The 15,117-nt window shown below is 49.1% G+C and overlaps 1 protein-coding gene across 7 annotated transcripts in view; it reads left to right on the top strand.

Moving 5' to 3' along the window:
* The window catches only part of RTEL1 (regulator of telomere elongation helicase 1), a 1,752,068-nt gene that overhangs the window by 1,226,632 nt on the left and 510,319 nt on the right, over nucleotides 1-15,117 (top strand). The gene's annotated exons all lie outside the window — the stretch shown is intronic.

The raw sequence follows: 15,117 nt of genomic DNA, 5'->3' as shown, positions 1-15,117 counted from the left end.
CTGCCCGGCAGACCACCACCACTTCCCCAACAACCAGAGCTCCAGGAAGAACTGAGGTTCGTCATTGGGCACACATACTATCAGTTCAGAACGCACCCTTTTGGCCTTGCCTCTGCTCCCAGGTTTACACCAAGCTGATAGCAGTGGTAGTTGCTCGCCTCAAGAGATACAGCATCCACGTGTTCCATTAACTAGATGAAAGGCTGATCCGAGGAAGGTCTCCAGAGCAGGTATTGTCGCAGCTCAATGACACCCGTTCCCTGCTTCTCAGTTTTGGCTTCTCACAGAATTTCCAGAAATCCCATATCACACCAACACAGAAGCTCCAATTCAGAGGAATAGTCCTTGAGACCTGGGTAGGAGAAAGCTAATTCCCCCCCCCCTTCGAGGAATGATTCACCAGTGTTGGTCCGATGGTCACACTATTACAGAACCACTACAGTGTTGAAGTGGCTTCCTTCCACTGCCTCCTGCATATTTGCATATTTCTGGAGGCAGAGGGCAGGCTGTGAATGTGATCCCTGCAATGGCTATTAAGGAATCAATGATCTCAGTACTTCAACAGCACAAATGATGTTCTCAGGGTATCGGAATCAGTGGCCAGCGATCTCTCATGGTGGGCCAACAGGGAGAGCATCTCTGGCACAAAGCACAGGTGATCATGGCTGCTACCCTAAAGGGCGGGGGTGCTCACTGTGGGGATCTGCAAGTGAACGGCATTTGGTCTCCAGTGGAGCGCCATTGGCACATCAACAGCTGGAGTTGCGAGCCATCGGGCAAGACCTGATGGCTTTCGCCCCATAACTGAGGCGGAAGCACGTCCTGCTTCTGACAGACAACACAGTGGCCATGCACTACCCCAACCACCAAGGGGGTGTGCAGTCTCTGCCCCGTGCAGGGAGGCCATGCAACTATGGTTCTGGCTGTTGGAGAACAAAATCTCAGCTTCTGCAGCCCTTCTGGCAGGCGCTTAGAACGGGGAGGCAGAGCAGTGTCTCCCACGAGTGGCAAGTGTGCCTGGAGATAATTGCGGAGATCTTCACCCAGTGGGGAACCCCGTCAGTGGATCCGTTTGACACAAGGTCCAACATGGTTTGCATGCAGATGTGGTCGAGGGAATTCCCTGGAAGGGGTAATTGAGAGACGCATTTCTGGTGGAGTGGTTCTTCGACTTCCATTACGCATTTCCCCAGATACTGAACATACCATGTGTTCTCAGTAGTTTTAAGAGATTACGGGCCAACATGATCTTGATAGTTACAGATTGGACAAGGAGAATGTGGTACACAGATCTTCTGGAGATGGACTTTTGACCACCTCGCTGGCTTTCTCAGAGGCTGACCTCTTATCCCAGTCGGAAGGTCAGGTGCTCCACCCAAACCCACAAGTCTCTCAGTCTGCATGCACAGCTTTTGAGGGCATTTGGCATGATGGCTGCACATAGTCCTTGAACTAGGCTCCTTTACGCATGCAGGTGGAGAAGGTTTGAGGCATGTTGTGGGATAGGGATGTGGGTCCAATCGCGTGTCCCACTACCACAGTGATTAAATGCCTTCTTTCATTGGCCTATTCGAGCCTACAGATAGACACGGTCAAAGACTATTGTTGGTGGTTTTGTCTATTTAAGAGGTCACAAGATCAAGGTTCCTTCTTTTCGATCCTGGTGATGGCCTAGTTTCTGAAAGGCCTTGCAAATAGGTTTCCACCAAAGCCACTTGGGGTTGCGGCTTTGACCTGAACTTGGTTCTCACTTTTTTAATGGTGGGCCTGTTTGAGCCCATGCATTCCACATCCATTAAGCTACTTTCTCTGTAGCCAGCCTTCCTGGCGGCCATTACATCAGCAAGATGTGTAAGCGAGCTTCAGGCTCTTGCCTGCAAAATATCATTCTTGATGTTCTTCAGGAAAAAGTTCTCACTGAAGGGGGTCTTGGAATTTCACATCTCATCAGGTATTTAATTGCTGGTGTTTTGTCCACCACCTCACCCTTTTAAAGAGGTGAGGCTACATGGGCTCAACCCAGAGAGGGCACTGTTAGGGAGAATTCTCTGTAAGGCTAATTTCCTAAACCTAGTGAGTCCCCCAGCAGCTTTGCTGGATTTTTTGGGGTTTATTTTTTTCTCTCCTGCTAAGAGTGATATTATTTTACTCCCACTCTTAGACATGATTTGAGGTGTTCCTTTAACTTTCCATGTGTTTTATGGGCTATGGGGTCTTTCACTCCATAGGGTCTCTTGTGTTTTTGATGTGGGTTACACAGCACCCTCCGTGCCGTAACCCAGGGGTGTCGTAGCGACCCCCCAGTATAGACTCCATACCCTGGGACTGACTACTGTCTCCCAGGGTCTGTAAAGTCACCATTGACTTTACTAGTCTTAAATTCTGAACAGAACCAGTACAAACCATCATATTGTGGACGTACTGGCTGGGGCAATTCGATTGCCCCGGGGTCTGTTAGTCGAGGGGGCATGTCTCCGTCCCCCCTGAACGAGTTTTGGCTGGTGGCAGTGGATACTACTTTTTATATTCAACCGCAAATATTTCTCCATGGGATTTTCCCATTGTTCGAGGTTACTATCTTTATTTATTTAATTACGATAGCCTCGAACATATCGCCGGTTTATTTAATTAATATTAATTCTTCGGTTGGTGTTTTTTGCCAAAACTCGGTTCTAAAATGGCGTTTGTGTTCTCTTCTGTGACTCCAACCCAAGTCGAGCCCTTTGTTCCACTTTTTGGCGGGCTTCTCCACAGAAGCCCTCCAAAGTGGTGCCACTCTGTCTGGGTACTTAGGAGGGGTGGAGGGGGATTTAGGCATTGAGGGAAGACGCAGAGCCGCACTAGGCCATCTGTCAGTTTTTTAAGCAGCTGATACTGGATTGGGCTATCTGTCAAGATGAGGAATCTGCAAGAGAAGAATCCATAGAAAGAACAATACTGCTATTCTCCATTAACTGCCACTAGTCTAGCCCCTAAAACCAATGTAAGGTGATGAAATCACCATAGGCCAAAAATGGGGTGTGGACGGGGCACCTTAAGGGCGATCCAAGACCATATACCTTGAGTATAAAAAAAACAGTTGTAATGGTAGGGGGACTTCAGGAACAGTCCCTCTCACCACCTAAGTAATAAATAAATAAAGATAAAGTGGGAATAAGCAAAATGAGACTGATGAACCCCAAAAATGGACTTCTGCCCTAACACTGCCATCTGGAATGATCACCTGACTCGGAGTGGCCCGCCCTGCCCACCTCCATCATCAGCCCCTCCCCATGTTGAACCAGAAGTGTTAAGAACAACTTCTGGGGCGAAGTCCCATCTAAGTCACTGCTGTCTGTGGCAGTGTGGGGTGCCCCCCTTTTTATGGCTTTTCTAGCAGTAGCAGCCTGCTTACAACCATGCCTCTGATGTTTTCCCTCTACTTCCTGGGCATTTCCACAAGTAATTAGCTTTCTTCCTCGATCTGGTCCTTGCCAGTGGCCTGCGTCAGCCATCTGCTCGGTGATGGCTTAAGGCAACGCCTGACTTCTCTTACTTGGCACATTACTCCTTTATTCAGACCACTCAATCTATTCAGCTTATTCTTTTCTTCTGTGCTTCTCTTCTACTTCTTTCTCCACCATTTCCACTTAACATGCCAGGCTTCATACCTTTGCTCTGTTGATATGATATATGATATGGCATTTATATGGCGCCTGTACACAAAGGTTTCTAGCTGTGACAAGACAAGGAGGGGGAAACAAGGGAGGACAAAATAATGGTCTTACTAGGCTCGCGCAAGTGCAGGGAAGAGGGCAGGGGGGAGGGGAAGTGCAATTAACTCACAAGTGCACCCAGCGGGTGGCTCATAAGTGCAGAGAGAAGGGACTGTAGGGTTGCAGATACACAGACCCTTAAGTGCTGGGGTGCCCGGAGGCATTGCAAGGGTATTCTTCTCTGCCTCCTCTTCCTTTCTTTTTAGTTGGTGGTCGCCGTTAGGCAGAAACCTGTGCAGTTCCCTTAGGGACCACTGCGAAAGGCTTAAGACTACAGGTGTTGGCAGTAAACCCAATTGGTAGCAGTCTGTACCACCCAGATTTACCTGGTAGCTGTGGCTGAGCAGCCAGACATCTCTCAAGAAGAGTTGGATAGTATATAGAGTATACAAGATAGGTACCAAAATGCAGTAGCACAAGCAAACACTGACCAGAGCTTTGGTGTCAAGTATAGAATTATTTATTTAAACACACACTTGGAAATACTCTAGCACTATTATTATAAGTAAGTTCAAAAACACAATCACTATTATCATATTTGCAACCCTTATTCCTTATTAGACAAGTCTTAGTTAACACCACTTATTTCCAGACAGAGGTGAGCGCTTAATTAAAGATGTCACTCCAATAAGTTTAAGAAAAAGGGAGGGAAAAGGCAGAAATTAGGAACAGCACACAACACAATCCTTCAGAAGCTTAGCAAGGCAGGAAAGTCAAAGTCTACTTGTGAGCAAAAAGTTCAGAGGCCAGGCTCCCTCTTGGAGAGAGTAGAACACCACTGTGCTCAAGGTGACAAAGTTTAAAAGGCTTGGAGAGTTTTGCAGAGACTTCAGAAAGGAATCCGTTCAGTTTAGAAAAGTTCAGTTAGCCAACCCAGGGCCAACCCAAGTGGTAAATTGAGGCTTTAAGAGTCACCCCACACAGACCGTTGCAAGGGAGGCTAGGCGGACACAGTACCTTTTTAAAGTGGAGAGGATCCTCCAGCGGGGGCAGTTGTTCCTGGCAGCCGGTGCAAGTCACAGCGTCGTCCAGAGGAAGAGATGATCTCGACGTGGAGGAAGGCTGAAGGTCGTTGCACTGTCAGGGAAGAAACCAGCCGCAGAATTCTCCTGTTAAAAGGTACTACCCTTTTATTCGCAATAGTGGAGAAAACGTGGTATTCCGGTTGCCGGGGTGCTTGGCACAGGCAAGGCGGCCACTAGATGATCCGGGAAGGCGAAAAGGCGGGCAAACTGGTTATCCCCACCAGTATGTTCGAGGCTATATTAAAAAGTGGTAGCCTCGAACAATGGGAAAATCCCATAGGAATATATTTGCGGTCGAATATAAAAAGTAGTATCCACTGCCACCAGCCAAAACCCGGTCGGGGGGGGGGGCTGGAAAGTGCACCCTCGAACAACAGACCCCGGGGCAATCGAATTGCCCCGACCAGTACGTCCACAATATGATGGTTTGTACTGGTTCTGTTCACAATTTAAGACTAGTAAAGCCAATGGTGACTTTACATGCCCTGGGAGACAGTAGTCAGTCCCAGGGTATGGAGTCTATGTTTGGGGGTCACTAAGTCACCCCTGGGTTACTGCACGGAGGGTGCTGTGTAACCCACATACCAAAAACACATGAAGCCCTATGGGGTAAAGGACCCCATAGCCCATAAAACACATGCAAAGTCAAAGGAACACCTCAAATCATGTCTAAGAGTGGGAGAAAAAGAGTCTGACTCTTAGGCAGGAGAAAAAAATAAACCCCAAAAATCCAGCAAAGCGGCTGGGGGACTCGCTAGGTTTGGGAAATTAGCCTTAACAGAGAATTCTCCCTAACAGTCGCAATACCTCTATCCCTGCACTGCCCATCTGTTTCTCCGCACCTCATACCTTACATTGCCATTGCCCTCTGGAACAAATCTATATGCAATAAAACACACTCTATTCTGGATGTATTTTTGTGATTGAACTTATTTTCTCTCTCACTGAAACTTTGCTCCCCCCTTCTAATATTGCCTCTGCCGCTTCTATCTCCCTGCTGCTACTCTGTCTCCCTCCCTTTCTAAATATCCTCATTCCCCTTGTTCCTCTGGTCATGGGGGAGGTACGTGTATTCTTTCTCGCTTCTTTTGCCACCCTTCCCCACCCACTGCTTTGATCTGCCAGCATTCTCATTTGAATATCATTTTGACTCTTTTAAGGCTTCCCTTCTCTTAAATGTACTTGTCATTTATCACCCTGGACCTATTATATCTTTTTTTGAGGACTTTGATGTCCAGCTCCCTTAACCTACTCCCATCCACTGTACAACCACCGTACTCAGTGATTTCAATGACCATCTGGCTTCTATTCATAAATTATGACCTTGTCACCGTAAAACGCAAGTGCAGGGTGGCCGAGAGGAAATGGCGTGCTCCATGTACATCCTCTGATAAACTGGCCTGCTGCATAGGCAGTACCGACTCTGTCCTTTTAAAAATATATATATTTATTTGCATTTACCGTTTTACAAGAATACAAAATTAGCCCGAACTGCGGGCTGTACAACTTGTGCCAACACCCTTTGCCCGCCCACCCCCTCTCGCCACCCCAGACCTCCCTCTCCTCGACGCACTCGTTATAGTCCTTCGGCCCCTTTGAGTAATGTGTGTTGGTATTGGCACTTAGTCTGCATAGGTTCCTGTTTGCGTTGGCTTAGGCGATGATGTGGGGCAATCAGCAGTGGACAGCAGATATGATACGTAAGGGCCCCAAATGGAAAGGAGGCCTCGCGTGTAGGGGCAGTGTTCTTATGATTTCTGCTTCCACTTCTTGGCAATAGATGATGTCTTTCCTCCAGTTTGTTAGTGTGGGGCCCGGGCCCTGTCCCCATGCCATAGCTATTCTTCTGCATGCCAGTACCAGTAGTACATTTGCCAGTTTCCTTATTGGTGGTGTCAGGGTTTTTGTCATCCCTAGTAATGCTACTATTGGGTCGGGTCTTATCTCCTCGCCTATTATTGCTTCAGTTTCGCGCAGCACATCTGTCCAGAATTTGGCCACTGTTGGGCAGCTCCAAGCGAGATGCATGAAGTCAGCTGACGGTGTCCCGCACCTGTCGCATGCAGAGCTTAACTCTGGGTAGTGTCTGTGCCTTTTTTGGGGCATGTAGTATGTTTGGTGTAAATAGTTGAAATTAATTTGTTTGAAGCATGAATTTAGTTGCGTTTGTTGTAATATGTAGTCCCATTCTTCATCTGGGATAGGTGTTTGTAACGCCTTTTCCCATCTTTCTTTTGTTCTTAGGTTCATTGGTAATGTGTCTGTTACAAGGGTTCTGTAGATCGATGAAACCAGTTTTCCCTCTCCTTGAATCACTCTGTGTAGTAACTGCCATGTTTTTGGTGGTTGTGGGAACGAGGGTATAAGTTCTTGCAGAGCGTATCGTAGCCTGAAGTATATGAATATATCCAGGGAGGTAGTGCTGCCTTTCTCTTTCGCTTGTTGGGGTATTATAAAGGTTTCTTGGTCGAACAATTCGCCTAGCAATCTTGCATTTGTCTGCCCACTTAAGGAACACTTTTTCAGCAGTGAGAGGTACCCCTGGGATAAATTTAATGGGCAGGAGAGGCGAGTATCTAATCTGTACATTGTATTTTTGGGCAATTTTCCGCCAGATGGTATATTTGGATTGTACTATATTCAGTGTTGTGTGTGTACCCCCTGTTTGCTAATGATCACAGCTCTCGGCAGGTTTGGTGAGGCAAGGGCTCGTTCGACCTGCACATGTGGTCTTATGAACTGAGTTGAGTAGCAGTGGCTGAGAAACTGAGCTTGAGCTGGTCAGTAATATCTTTCCATATCGGGGAGTGCAAGGCCACCTTTAGCCACCAGCAATGTGAGGGATGAGTATGCTATCATCGCTGGTTTGCCCGCCCAAATTAGGTCCAGCACCAAGCTCCTCACAGTCCCCAAGAAGCGCCGAGACAGCAAGATTGGAATATTGGAAAACAGGTATAAAAGTTTGGGGAGACTTACCATTTTTACTAGGGACACCCTACCCCACAGGGTGAGTGGGAGTGCTTTCCACCTGTTCACCTTTTCTCGTAGTGTTTTAAGTACGCTTTGGTAGTTGTCTCTGAATATTTCATGGTGATTCAGGGACATCTGGATCCCCAAGTAACAGACGTGGGCGTTTTCCCATTTGAAATTGTAATCGTCAGTAAATGATCTGGTGTTGGCGTTCAGGGGGAATACGATTGACTTGGAGTGGTTGATTTTTAGCTCTTACACTGCCCCGAACTTTATTACTTCGCGCATGATGGGTTTGACGTTTTCTCTAGGGTTTTGTACGTAGAGAACTATGTCGTCGGCTTAAAGGGATATTATTAATTTGTGGGGTCCGATATTAAGCCCTCTTTGAATTTGCCGCTTCCGAAGGCCAGCCGCCAGGGGCTCCATTACTAGTGCCAAGATCAGGGCGGATAGTGGGCATCCTTGTCTGGTGCCACGTTGGAGTTTTATATATGCGGATTTCGTTGTTCCTAAGATGATTGCTGATTGGAGTTGGTTATAGAGGAGGGAGACAAATTTAATATACTGGTTCCCGAGCCCGAGTTGCTGCAGCACTGCGAACAGGAAGGGCCACTCGACAGAGTCAAAGGCCTTTTCGGCATCTAGCAGCACCGCTATAACCTGCTGATTGGGGTCCAGTGCTGCTATCACCCCGAACATTCTCCGTATCCCAAATGTTGTATTTTGCCCGGGTACAAAGCCTGCTTGGTCTGCGAGCACTAATGCAGGCATTTGTGGGAGTAATCTATTTGCCATGATTTTGTTCTAGAGGTTAATTAGAGAGATTGGCGGTAGGATTTGCATTCTTCAGGGGGTTTGTCTTTTTTTTATGTAGGGGGATTACGTTGGCTTCCCTTAGAGTTTGGGGGAGAATGCCAGACTCAATTGTTTCTTTGTAGACCCTTAACAGGAGGGGAGCTATGATGTGTGCAAAGAATGTATAGAATTCACCTGTTAGCCCATCGGGCCCGGGGGCTTTGGAGGTGGGTAGGCTCTTTATTGCTTCTTGGATCTCCTCTAGTGAGGTGGGGTCATTTAGGGGCTCTCGGAGTTCCCTCTTCACCCAGTACAGCTCGGTGTCGTCGTGATATTTGCGGATCGCCTCTGTGTCTGGTGGATGATTGGCGCCGTACAGCTCTTGATAATATACTCTGAGCACCTCGACTATTTCGTCCTCTTTACTACCATGTCTCCTTGTGGGGATCAGATTCTTTCTACCCTTGTGGGCTTCCTGTCTGCTGCGATCAGTCGGGCGAGGAGAGCTCCTTGTTTCTGGCCCTCGCCGTATTGTCTGATCCTATGTCTGTGTCCAAGGAATTTTAATTTGCGCTCTGCTAGGGTCCTGAAGTTGAGAAGTTCCTTCTTCAACTCTGCTTGGGTGTGATTTTCATTAGTGGTGCGTTGCTGACTTTCTAAGGATTCCAGACAGTTTTTGCTGGTGGTCAGTTTGCGGCGGATTAGTTTCAAAATACCATTCTCTTTGGCTTAGAACACCCCCCTTATATGTTACACTCACCTGGACCCCACAGGGGTGTCGATCGGACCCGGACAGCTGCGGTCTCCTTCAACGTGATGCGTAGTGCAGAGATGACTGTCTGGACTGGCCCACCTAGTCTTGTCTGCTGGACCCGAAGAAGTGTTTTCCTGCAAGTGGAGACAGGGATTAACCACCTGTGGATTTTAGTGATGGCCTCCCAACTGTTCTCGCTCTCCCCCACTAATCACCTCCGATATCCCCTTAGTAACCTCACCTTATGTGCGTAAAAGATGAGCTCTCCATCCTGCGTGTCTTGCAGGGGCACGTAGATACCAGTTACTTCACTGGTTTGAAGGTGTTGGGAGAGTCCCGGTAAGTATTGACTCTGAAGTCCCTGGCGGGATTGGTAAGTATCAAGTTGAAAGAGTTCAGTGTGCCCGATGTTCACTCTTGTCCCCTTCCTTCCTTAAGTTGCAACTGAGTTTGTGAGAAGAAGGTCTCGTAGCTGTTGCTGGCGTTCAGGTAAGAGTCTGTTACCCAACGCTGTCCGGTAACTATTGCATGCGTTAACGTGTTGTTTTTCTCCCTCTTTACAGATGCGGCATATGAAAATGTGGAGAGTTATGGAATAATACCGCCGGTGGTAAATCAGGTAAGTCTATGGTGGTAAGAGGTTGTATTTGTTGATTCCCTTGGCTCACCTTGTTTTTTCTTGTGTCCCCTAGGTGCCGGATTACGGCGAACAAATGATGGAGACAGTGCCGGATCGAAGATGCTGTGAGAACTGGGGAGTATGGCACCGTGCTGGAGCTGGCGAAGCGACGCGTGCAGGACTGATGTACTTTCCAGGTCCGGAGATGAAATGGTTCATTAATTAGGTGAGGAATTTGAAATAAGTTTGTTTTCTAACCTTGTCTTTTTCTTCTTCTTTATTCTAGGAGCTCCGGATTCGAGGCGGGCATGGCAGAAGACTGGATGCTGACTGCAGGCACGCGGGCGTGGCAGAATACTGGATGCTGGCTGCAGGCACAGTGAGCGTCACGCTGCTGGATGCAGAATAACGCGAAGCATGTGCTGCTGTTCGGGTGTGGTTTAAATAGCCTCCAAAGTAGTTCCAGGTAAGATGTTCCCTAGAGCCACGCCTGAGTAAAAAATAGTCCCTGTAACAAAATAGTCCCATCCAGGCCTCCTGTATGCTTGGGCTCTTTTGCAGCATGGTCTGCATCAGGTAAGTTAAGTCTATGAGCCTGGCGCCTATGGCACCAGGACTGATTTCTATGATGGGCCTGGCGCCTAAGGCGACAGGACTGAACCCAGACAGCCCCTAGCCAGGGCTGCTGAGGTTTAAACAAATGTCTGGATGCCTGCTCCCGGAGCTGAGGGCCTTGGTCCTGATGCCCGGGGGTAGGCATCATGACATTATATAACATTTGAGTGATTCCCACAGCATACCTGCAGAGTCGACTGTACCCTGGTTGATTTCGAGATAGGCAGTGATTTCTTCTTGTAGCTGCGTTGCAAATGCTTGGTCAGCAAGTGCCCCGGGTTTGAAGCGCCAGTGGGGTGGTCTCGACCTGATGTCTGGTGGGTTGCATTCAAGTGTTACTGTGGCATGGTCCGAGAAAGTTTTGGGGAGTATTTGGCAGGGACCCATTGCCACTTGCTGTTTGAAGAGACCAGCAGGTAATCAATGCGTGAACTTGAATTGTGGGTGCTGGAGTGATAGGTATAGTCTCTGTTTTCACAGTTTTGGTGTCTCCAAATGTCTATCAGGTCGAACGCTTTGCAGATTTCTTGCACTTGTAGACTGGCCTTGGATGGGTTCGCTGTTGTTGACTGTGTTTTGTCTTTCCGTGGGTCGAGGTGTGTGTTCAGATGACCTCCCCAGGTTATGGTTGCGTTACCCACTTGTGCTAGACGAGAGAGCACCCAGTCAATATTATTTGGGCCATCTGTGTTGGGGGCATAGGAGTTGACGAATACCACCTCCTCTCCTGCCACGACTCCTTGCACCAGGAGAGCTCTCCCTTCTCCATCTTTTTCAGTTTTGGTCAGGCGGAAGCATAGTGTCGGATGAATGAGGATCGCCACTCCTCTGGCGTATGAGTATGAAGAGAAGTATCGATGGCAGCCCCAGTTTTGGGCCCAGAGGTGTTCGTTATGGGGGGGAAGATGGGTCTTCTGGATCATTGCCACCTCTATCTTATGGCGTCTGAGCAGTTGTAGGATCTTCCTGGTCTTGGCTGGGTGATTGCCACCTCTAATATTCCATGATGCTACCTTGAATTTCCCCGGTGATACTTTGTGTGGTGCGGGGAGCACTCATGGGCCGATGGGTCGAGGTGATGGTTAGGCGACGACGGGTGGCGCGTACCTTGAACAACAATAACAAAACTTGCTTCCTTGCACGAACAACCCCCATCTTGTCCATTAGAAACCCCCCCCAAATTGAACTGGAAACATGCTGTGCATGGGGCGCGGGTGTCTCTCCAAGAATTAGGCTCCCACGTCTCGGTTGCTGATATTACCCTGATGACGTGTTTCAACTTAGGTTTGGGCAGGTGCTTCGAGTTTTTATCAAGTCGGTATTCTTCCTGTTCTTTCTCTTCTTGATGGTCTAGAGCTTTTGTTTGCGGGTTTGCAACCCTGTCTTTCTAGAAACAGCGTGGCTTCATCGGGGGAATTGAAGAATTGTGTTCCTCCATCGTATTGGTTGCATAGTTTCGCCGGGAAGAGCATTGAATAGGTGATTTGGTTGTCACGTAGTCTGTGTTTGACGTGGTTAAAGGACTTTCTCTGGGCTTGGACTGATAGGGAGAAATCTGGATAGAACTGAATGTCGTCGCCATCATAATGGAGTTTGCCTTTCTCCCTCGCCATTCTCAGAATCGTGTCTCAGTCCTTATAGCTTAATAGCTTGGCTACAATCGGTCGGGGAGGTGCCCCAGGAATGGATCTGGTGGACGGGATCCTATGGGCTCACTCGACTACGAACAATTGGGATAGTGCAGTGGGTCCGAAAAGCTCTGTGCACTTTTCCTCACTATGTTCCTCCGTTTTAATTTGTAGCTGTTGTTCTCTCATGCCAACCACCCTAATGTTGTTCCGTCTGGAGCGTCCTTCCAGGTCCTCGTTTTTGGCCAGGACTGTTTTCATTTGACCCTCTAGTGTAGAGACCCTTGTGGTGAGTGATGATGCTCCTTCGTCGAGATCTGAGACTCTTTGTTCAACACTGTCTAGCCTATCGTTGTGTTTGTGAAGGCGGTGTTGGAGAAGGTCCACTTTGGATGACAGAGTGTCTATCTTGCAGTCTAGGCTGCCTATCCCGGATTTCAAGTCCATTAGTATTTCCTGGATATCTGGCTGCTGAGGAGGTTCTTCCTCTGGGAGGTTTGACTCGGATTCTGGGTGACTCTCTGATCTGGGAGCCTTGGCTGCTGGGCCGGCACCAAAGTTGAGCTTTCCCTGGGACTTGTCTGTTTTGCCCATGTTGGCCCAAACAGGGATGTGCCCTGCCATGTTGGCCCAAACAGGGATGTGCCCCCCGATTTTCGTTAAGAGACTTCTGGTGTGCGTTGTTATCTGCTATTGGGGGGTGAGAATGGTTGCCATGCGCCGTCCGTCGGGGAGGCTTCTGTTTTCTTTTCCGCGTGAGTGCGGTTTAGTGTTGCCTATCTGTTGCTGTCATGTGCCCTTCTGGGTCGGCGCAGCACAGGGAGGCTGTGGTGGTTCCCAGGTTGGAGGTCTAATATCAAATGTCTCCTCGCTTAGTGGGGTCTTGCGTTGGGAGTATTGATGTTGGGTTCGCTGTTCCACACTTGGCGGTGCGCCCTTTTGTTGCGGTGCTTGCACCTCTCGTGCGGGTTAGCTTTAGTGTGCCAGCTGCCCGGCTCTCTGTCCTAACCAAGAAGAGCGCTCATATCCAAGCCTGCGTCTCTGCGGCATCTAACAACTCGGCTGAACTCTTTAAAATCTGCAAGGAACTGGCCAATCCTGCCGTAGTCTCCATCTCTCCTGTCCCTTCCCAGGCCCTCTGCACGGCACTGGCTTTTCACTTCATCTCTAAAACTCAGGACATCCTGTCCTCGCTCTCCTCCTATCCCCTCACTCCCCCTACTCCCTGCTCTTCCTCTGGCCTTTCTTCAGCCACCTCTCCTTCCTCCTTCTCTGCCTTTCCCCTGTTCTCCGCTGACAAGGTATCTAGACAAGTCTGATCTATGAAAGTTCGTTGAAACAGGTTCACCCCTGTTCCTCAAACTATCAAGGACCACATTGACTCCCTGGCTGATTTCTGCAATCACTCTTTCGCCACTGGAGTCTTCCCATCCCCACTGAAGCACTCCCTTGTGCACCCTCTTTTTAAGAAACCCTCTGCCGACGACCCCTCCTGCCCGGCTAACTATCGCCCAATCTCCATCACTCCCTTGCTGAGAAAGCTCCTGGAGAAACTGGCCATCTCTCAGCGTAACCTCCACACTGAATCTGTTGGTTGTCTTCATGACCATCAGTCTGGCTTCAGAGCTGCCAGAAGCAAGGAAACTGCTCTCCTGAACATCCGTGAAGACCTGCTCTCCAACCTTGACTCCAACACCCCTTGCATCCTCATCTTGCTTGATTCTCTTCTGCCTTTGACACTGTCAACCATGCCATCCTGCTCAACCGTCTCCATGATAACCTGGGTATCACTGGTCAGGCTCTGGCATGGCCGAGTTCTTTCCTCTCTGATCGACCTTCCCAGGTCTAACTTGGGTCCTTCGTCTCAGCTATCTTTTTCTCGACCTGTGGTGTTCCCCAGGGGTCTAACCTCTCTCCCTGGATTTTCAACCTATACCTGGCACTCCTTGCCCACCGCATTGCCCTCTGCCCCAACTTCCAGTGCTATGCGGATGACACTCGGCTCATTTTCAGGCTACCCTCGGCCTCCTCCTCTTTTTCCCTCATCTCTGACTGTTTGGCTATCCAGGAGTGGTGTGCCGCCAATGACCTCTGCCTTAATACCAGTAGGACTGAGATTCTCCTCATCGGCACACCCGCTCCCTCCTTCCCTGCAGCTCTCTGGCCGGCCTCTCTTGGCCCTCTTCCTGCTCCCACCTGCAAAGTTAAAAACCTCGGGGTCATCTTCGACTCCACACTCTCCTTCTCTGCTCACATCTCTGACGTCTCTCCTTCCCCCAGAAGCTCACTGTCTCCAGAGCTCTGGTTCTCTCTAGGCTGGACTATTGCAACAGCCTCTTTCTAAATCTGCCTGCTTCTACTCTCCGCCCTCTGCTACTTATTCAGAACAGGACTGCGAGACTTGTCCTTGACCTCAAGCCCAGGGATCGTATCTCTCCAGGACTGAAATCTCTGCACTGGCTTCCAGGGGCTGCAAGGATTAAGTTCAAAACCCACTGCATCGTCCACAAGGCCTTCTGGGGCCTGTGGACTCATTACCTTCAACTCTCTCTTCCTAAATATCTTCCTTCTCGAGTTCTTGGCTCATCCTCCTCCAACTCCCTCAGGGTCAGTCGTTTCTCCAAGCAACGAGTTGGTGGTAGATCTCTTTCCTCAGCTGGGCCTCCCTCTGGAACAGCCTCCCTGCCTCCCTTAAACTTGAGGAGAACCATCTCCTGTTCCGGAAGCACCTCAAAACCTTTCTCTTTGCTTCTGCTTTTTCTCCTCCTTTCCTCTGTTGACCTCCTGGCTGTAACCGTAACTGCACTGAATACCTGGACACCCTCCGATCTTGGGCCCAGGTCCTCGCCGCCAGCATTACACACCTGCACTGCCCACCTGGCAAGCCTGCGCTTGGGGACTGTTTCTGTATCCCTACAGTCCCCCTACCAGCCCTTGACGCCTGTTGTTCGCA

Source organism: Ambystoma mexicanum, chromosome 3p (genome assembly GCF_040938575.1).
Source record: "Ambystoma mexicanum isolate Mex_15411 chromosome 3p, UKY_AmexF1_1, whole genome shotgun sequence".
NCBI lineage: Eukaryota > Metazoa > Chordata > Amphibia > Caudata > Ambystomatidae > Ambystoma > Ambystoma mexicanum.
The sequence above is the reverse complement of the archived record's forward strand: the minus strand, read 5'-3'. Positions and strand labels throughout refer to the sequence as shown.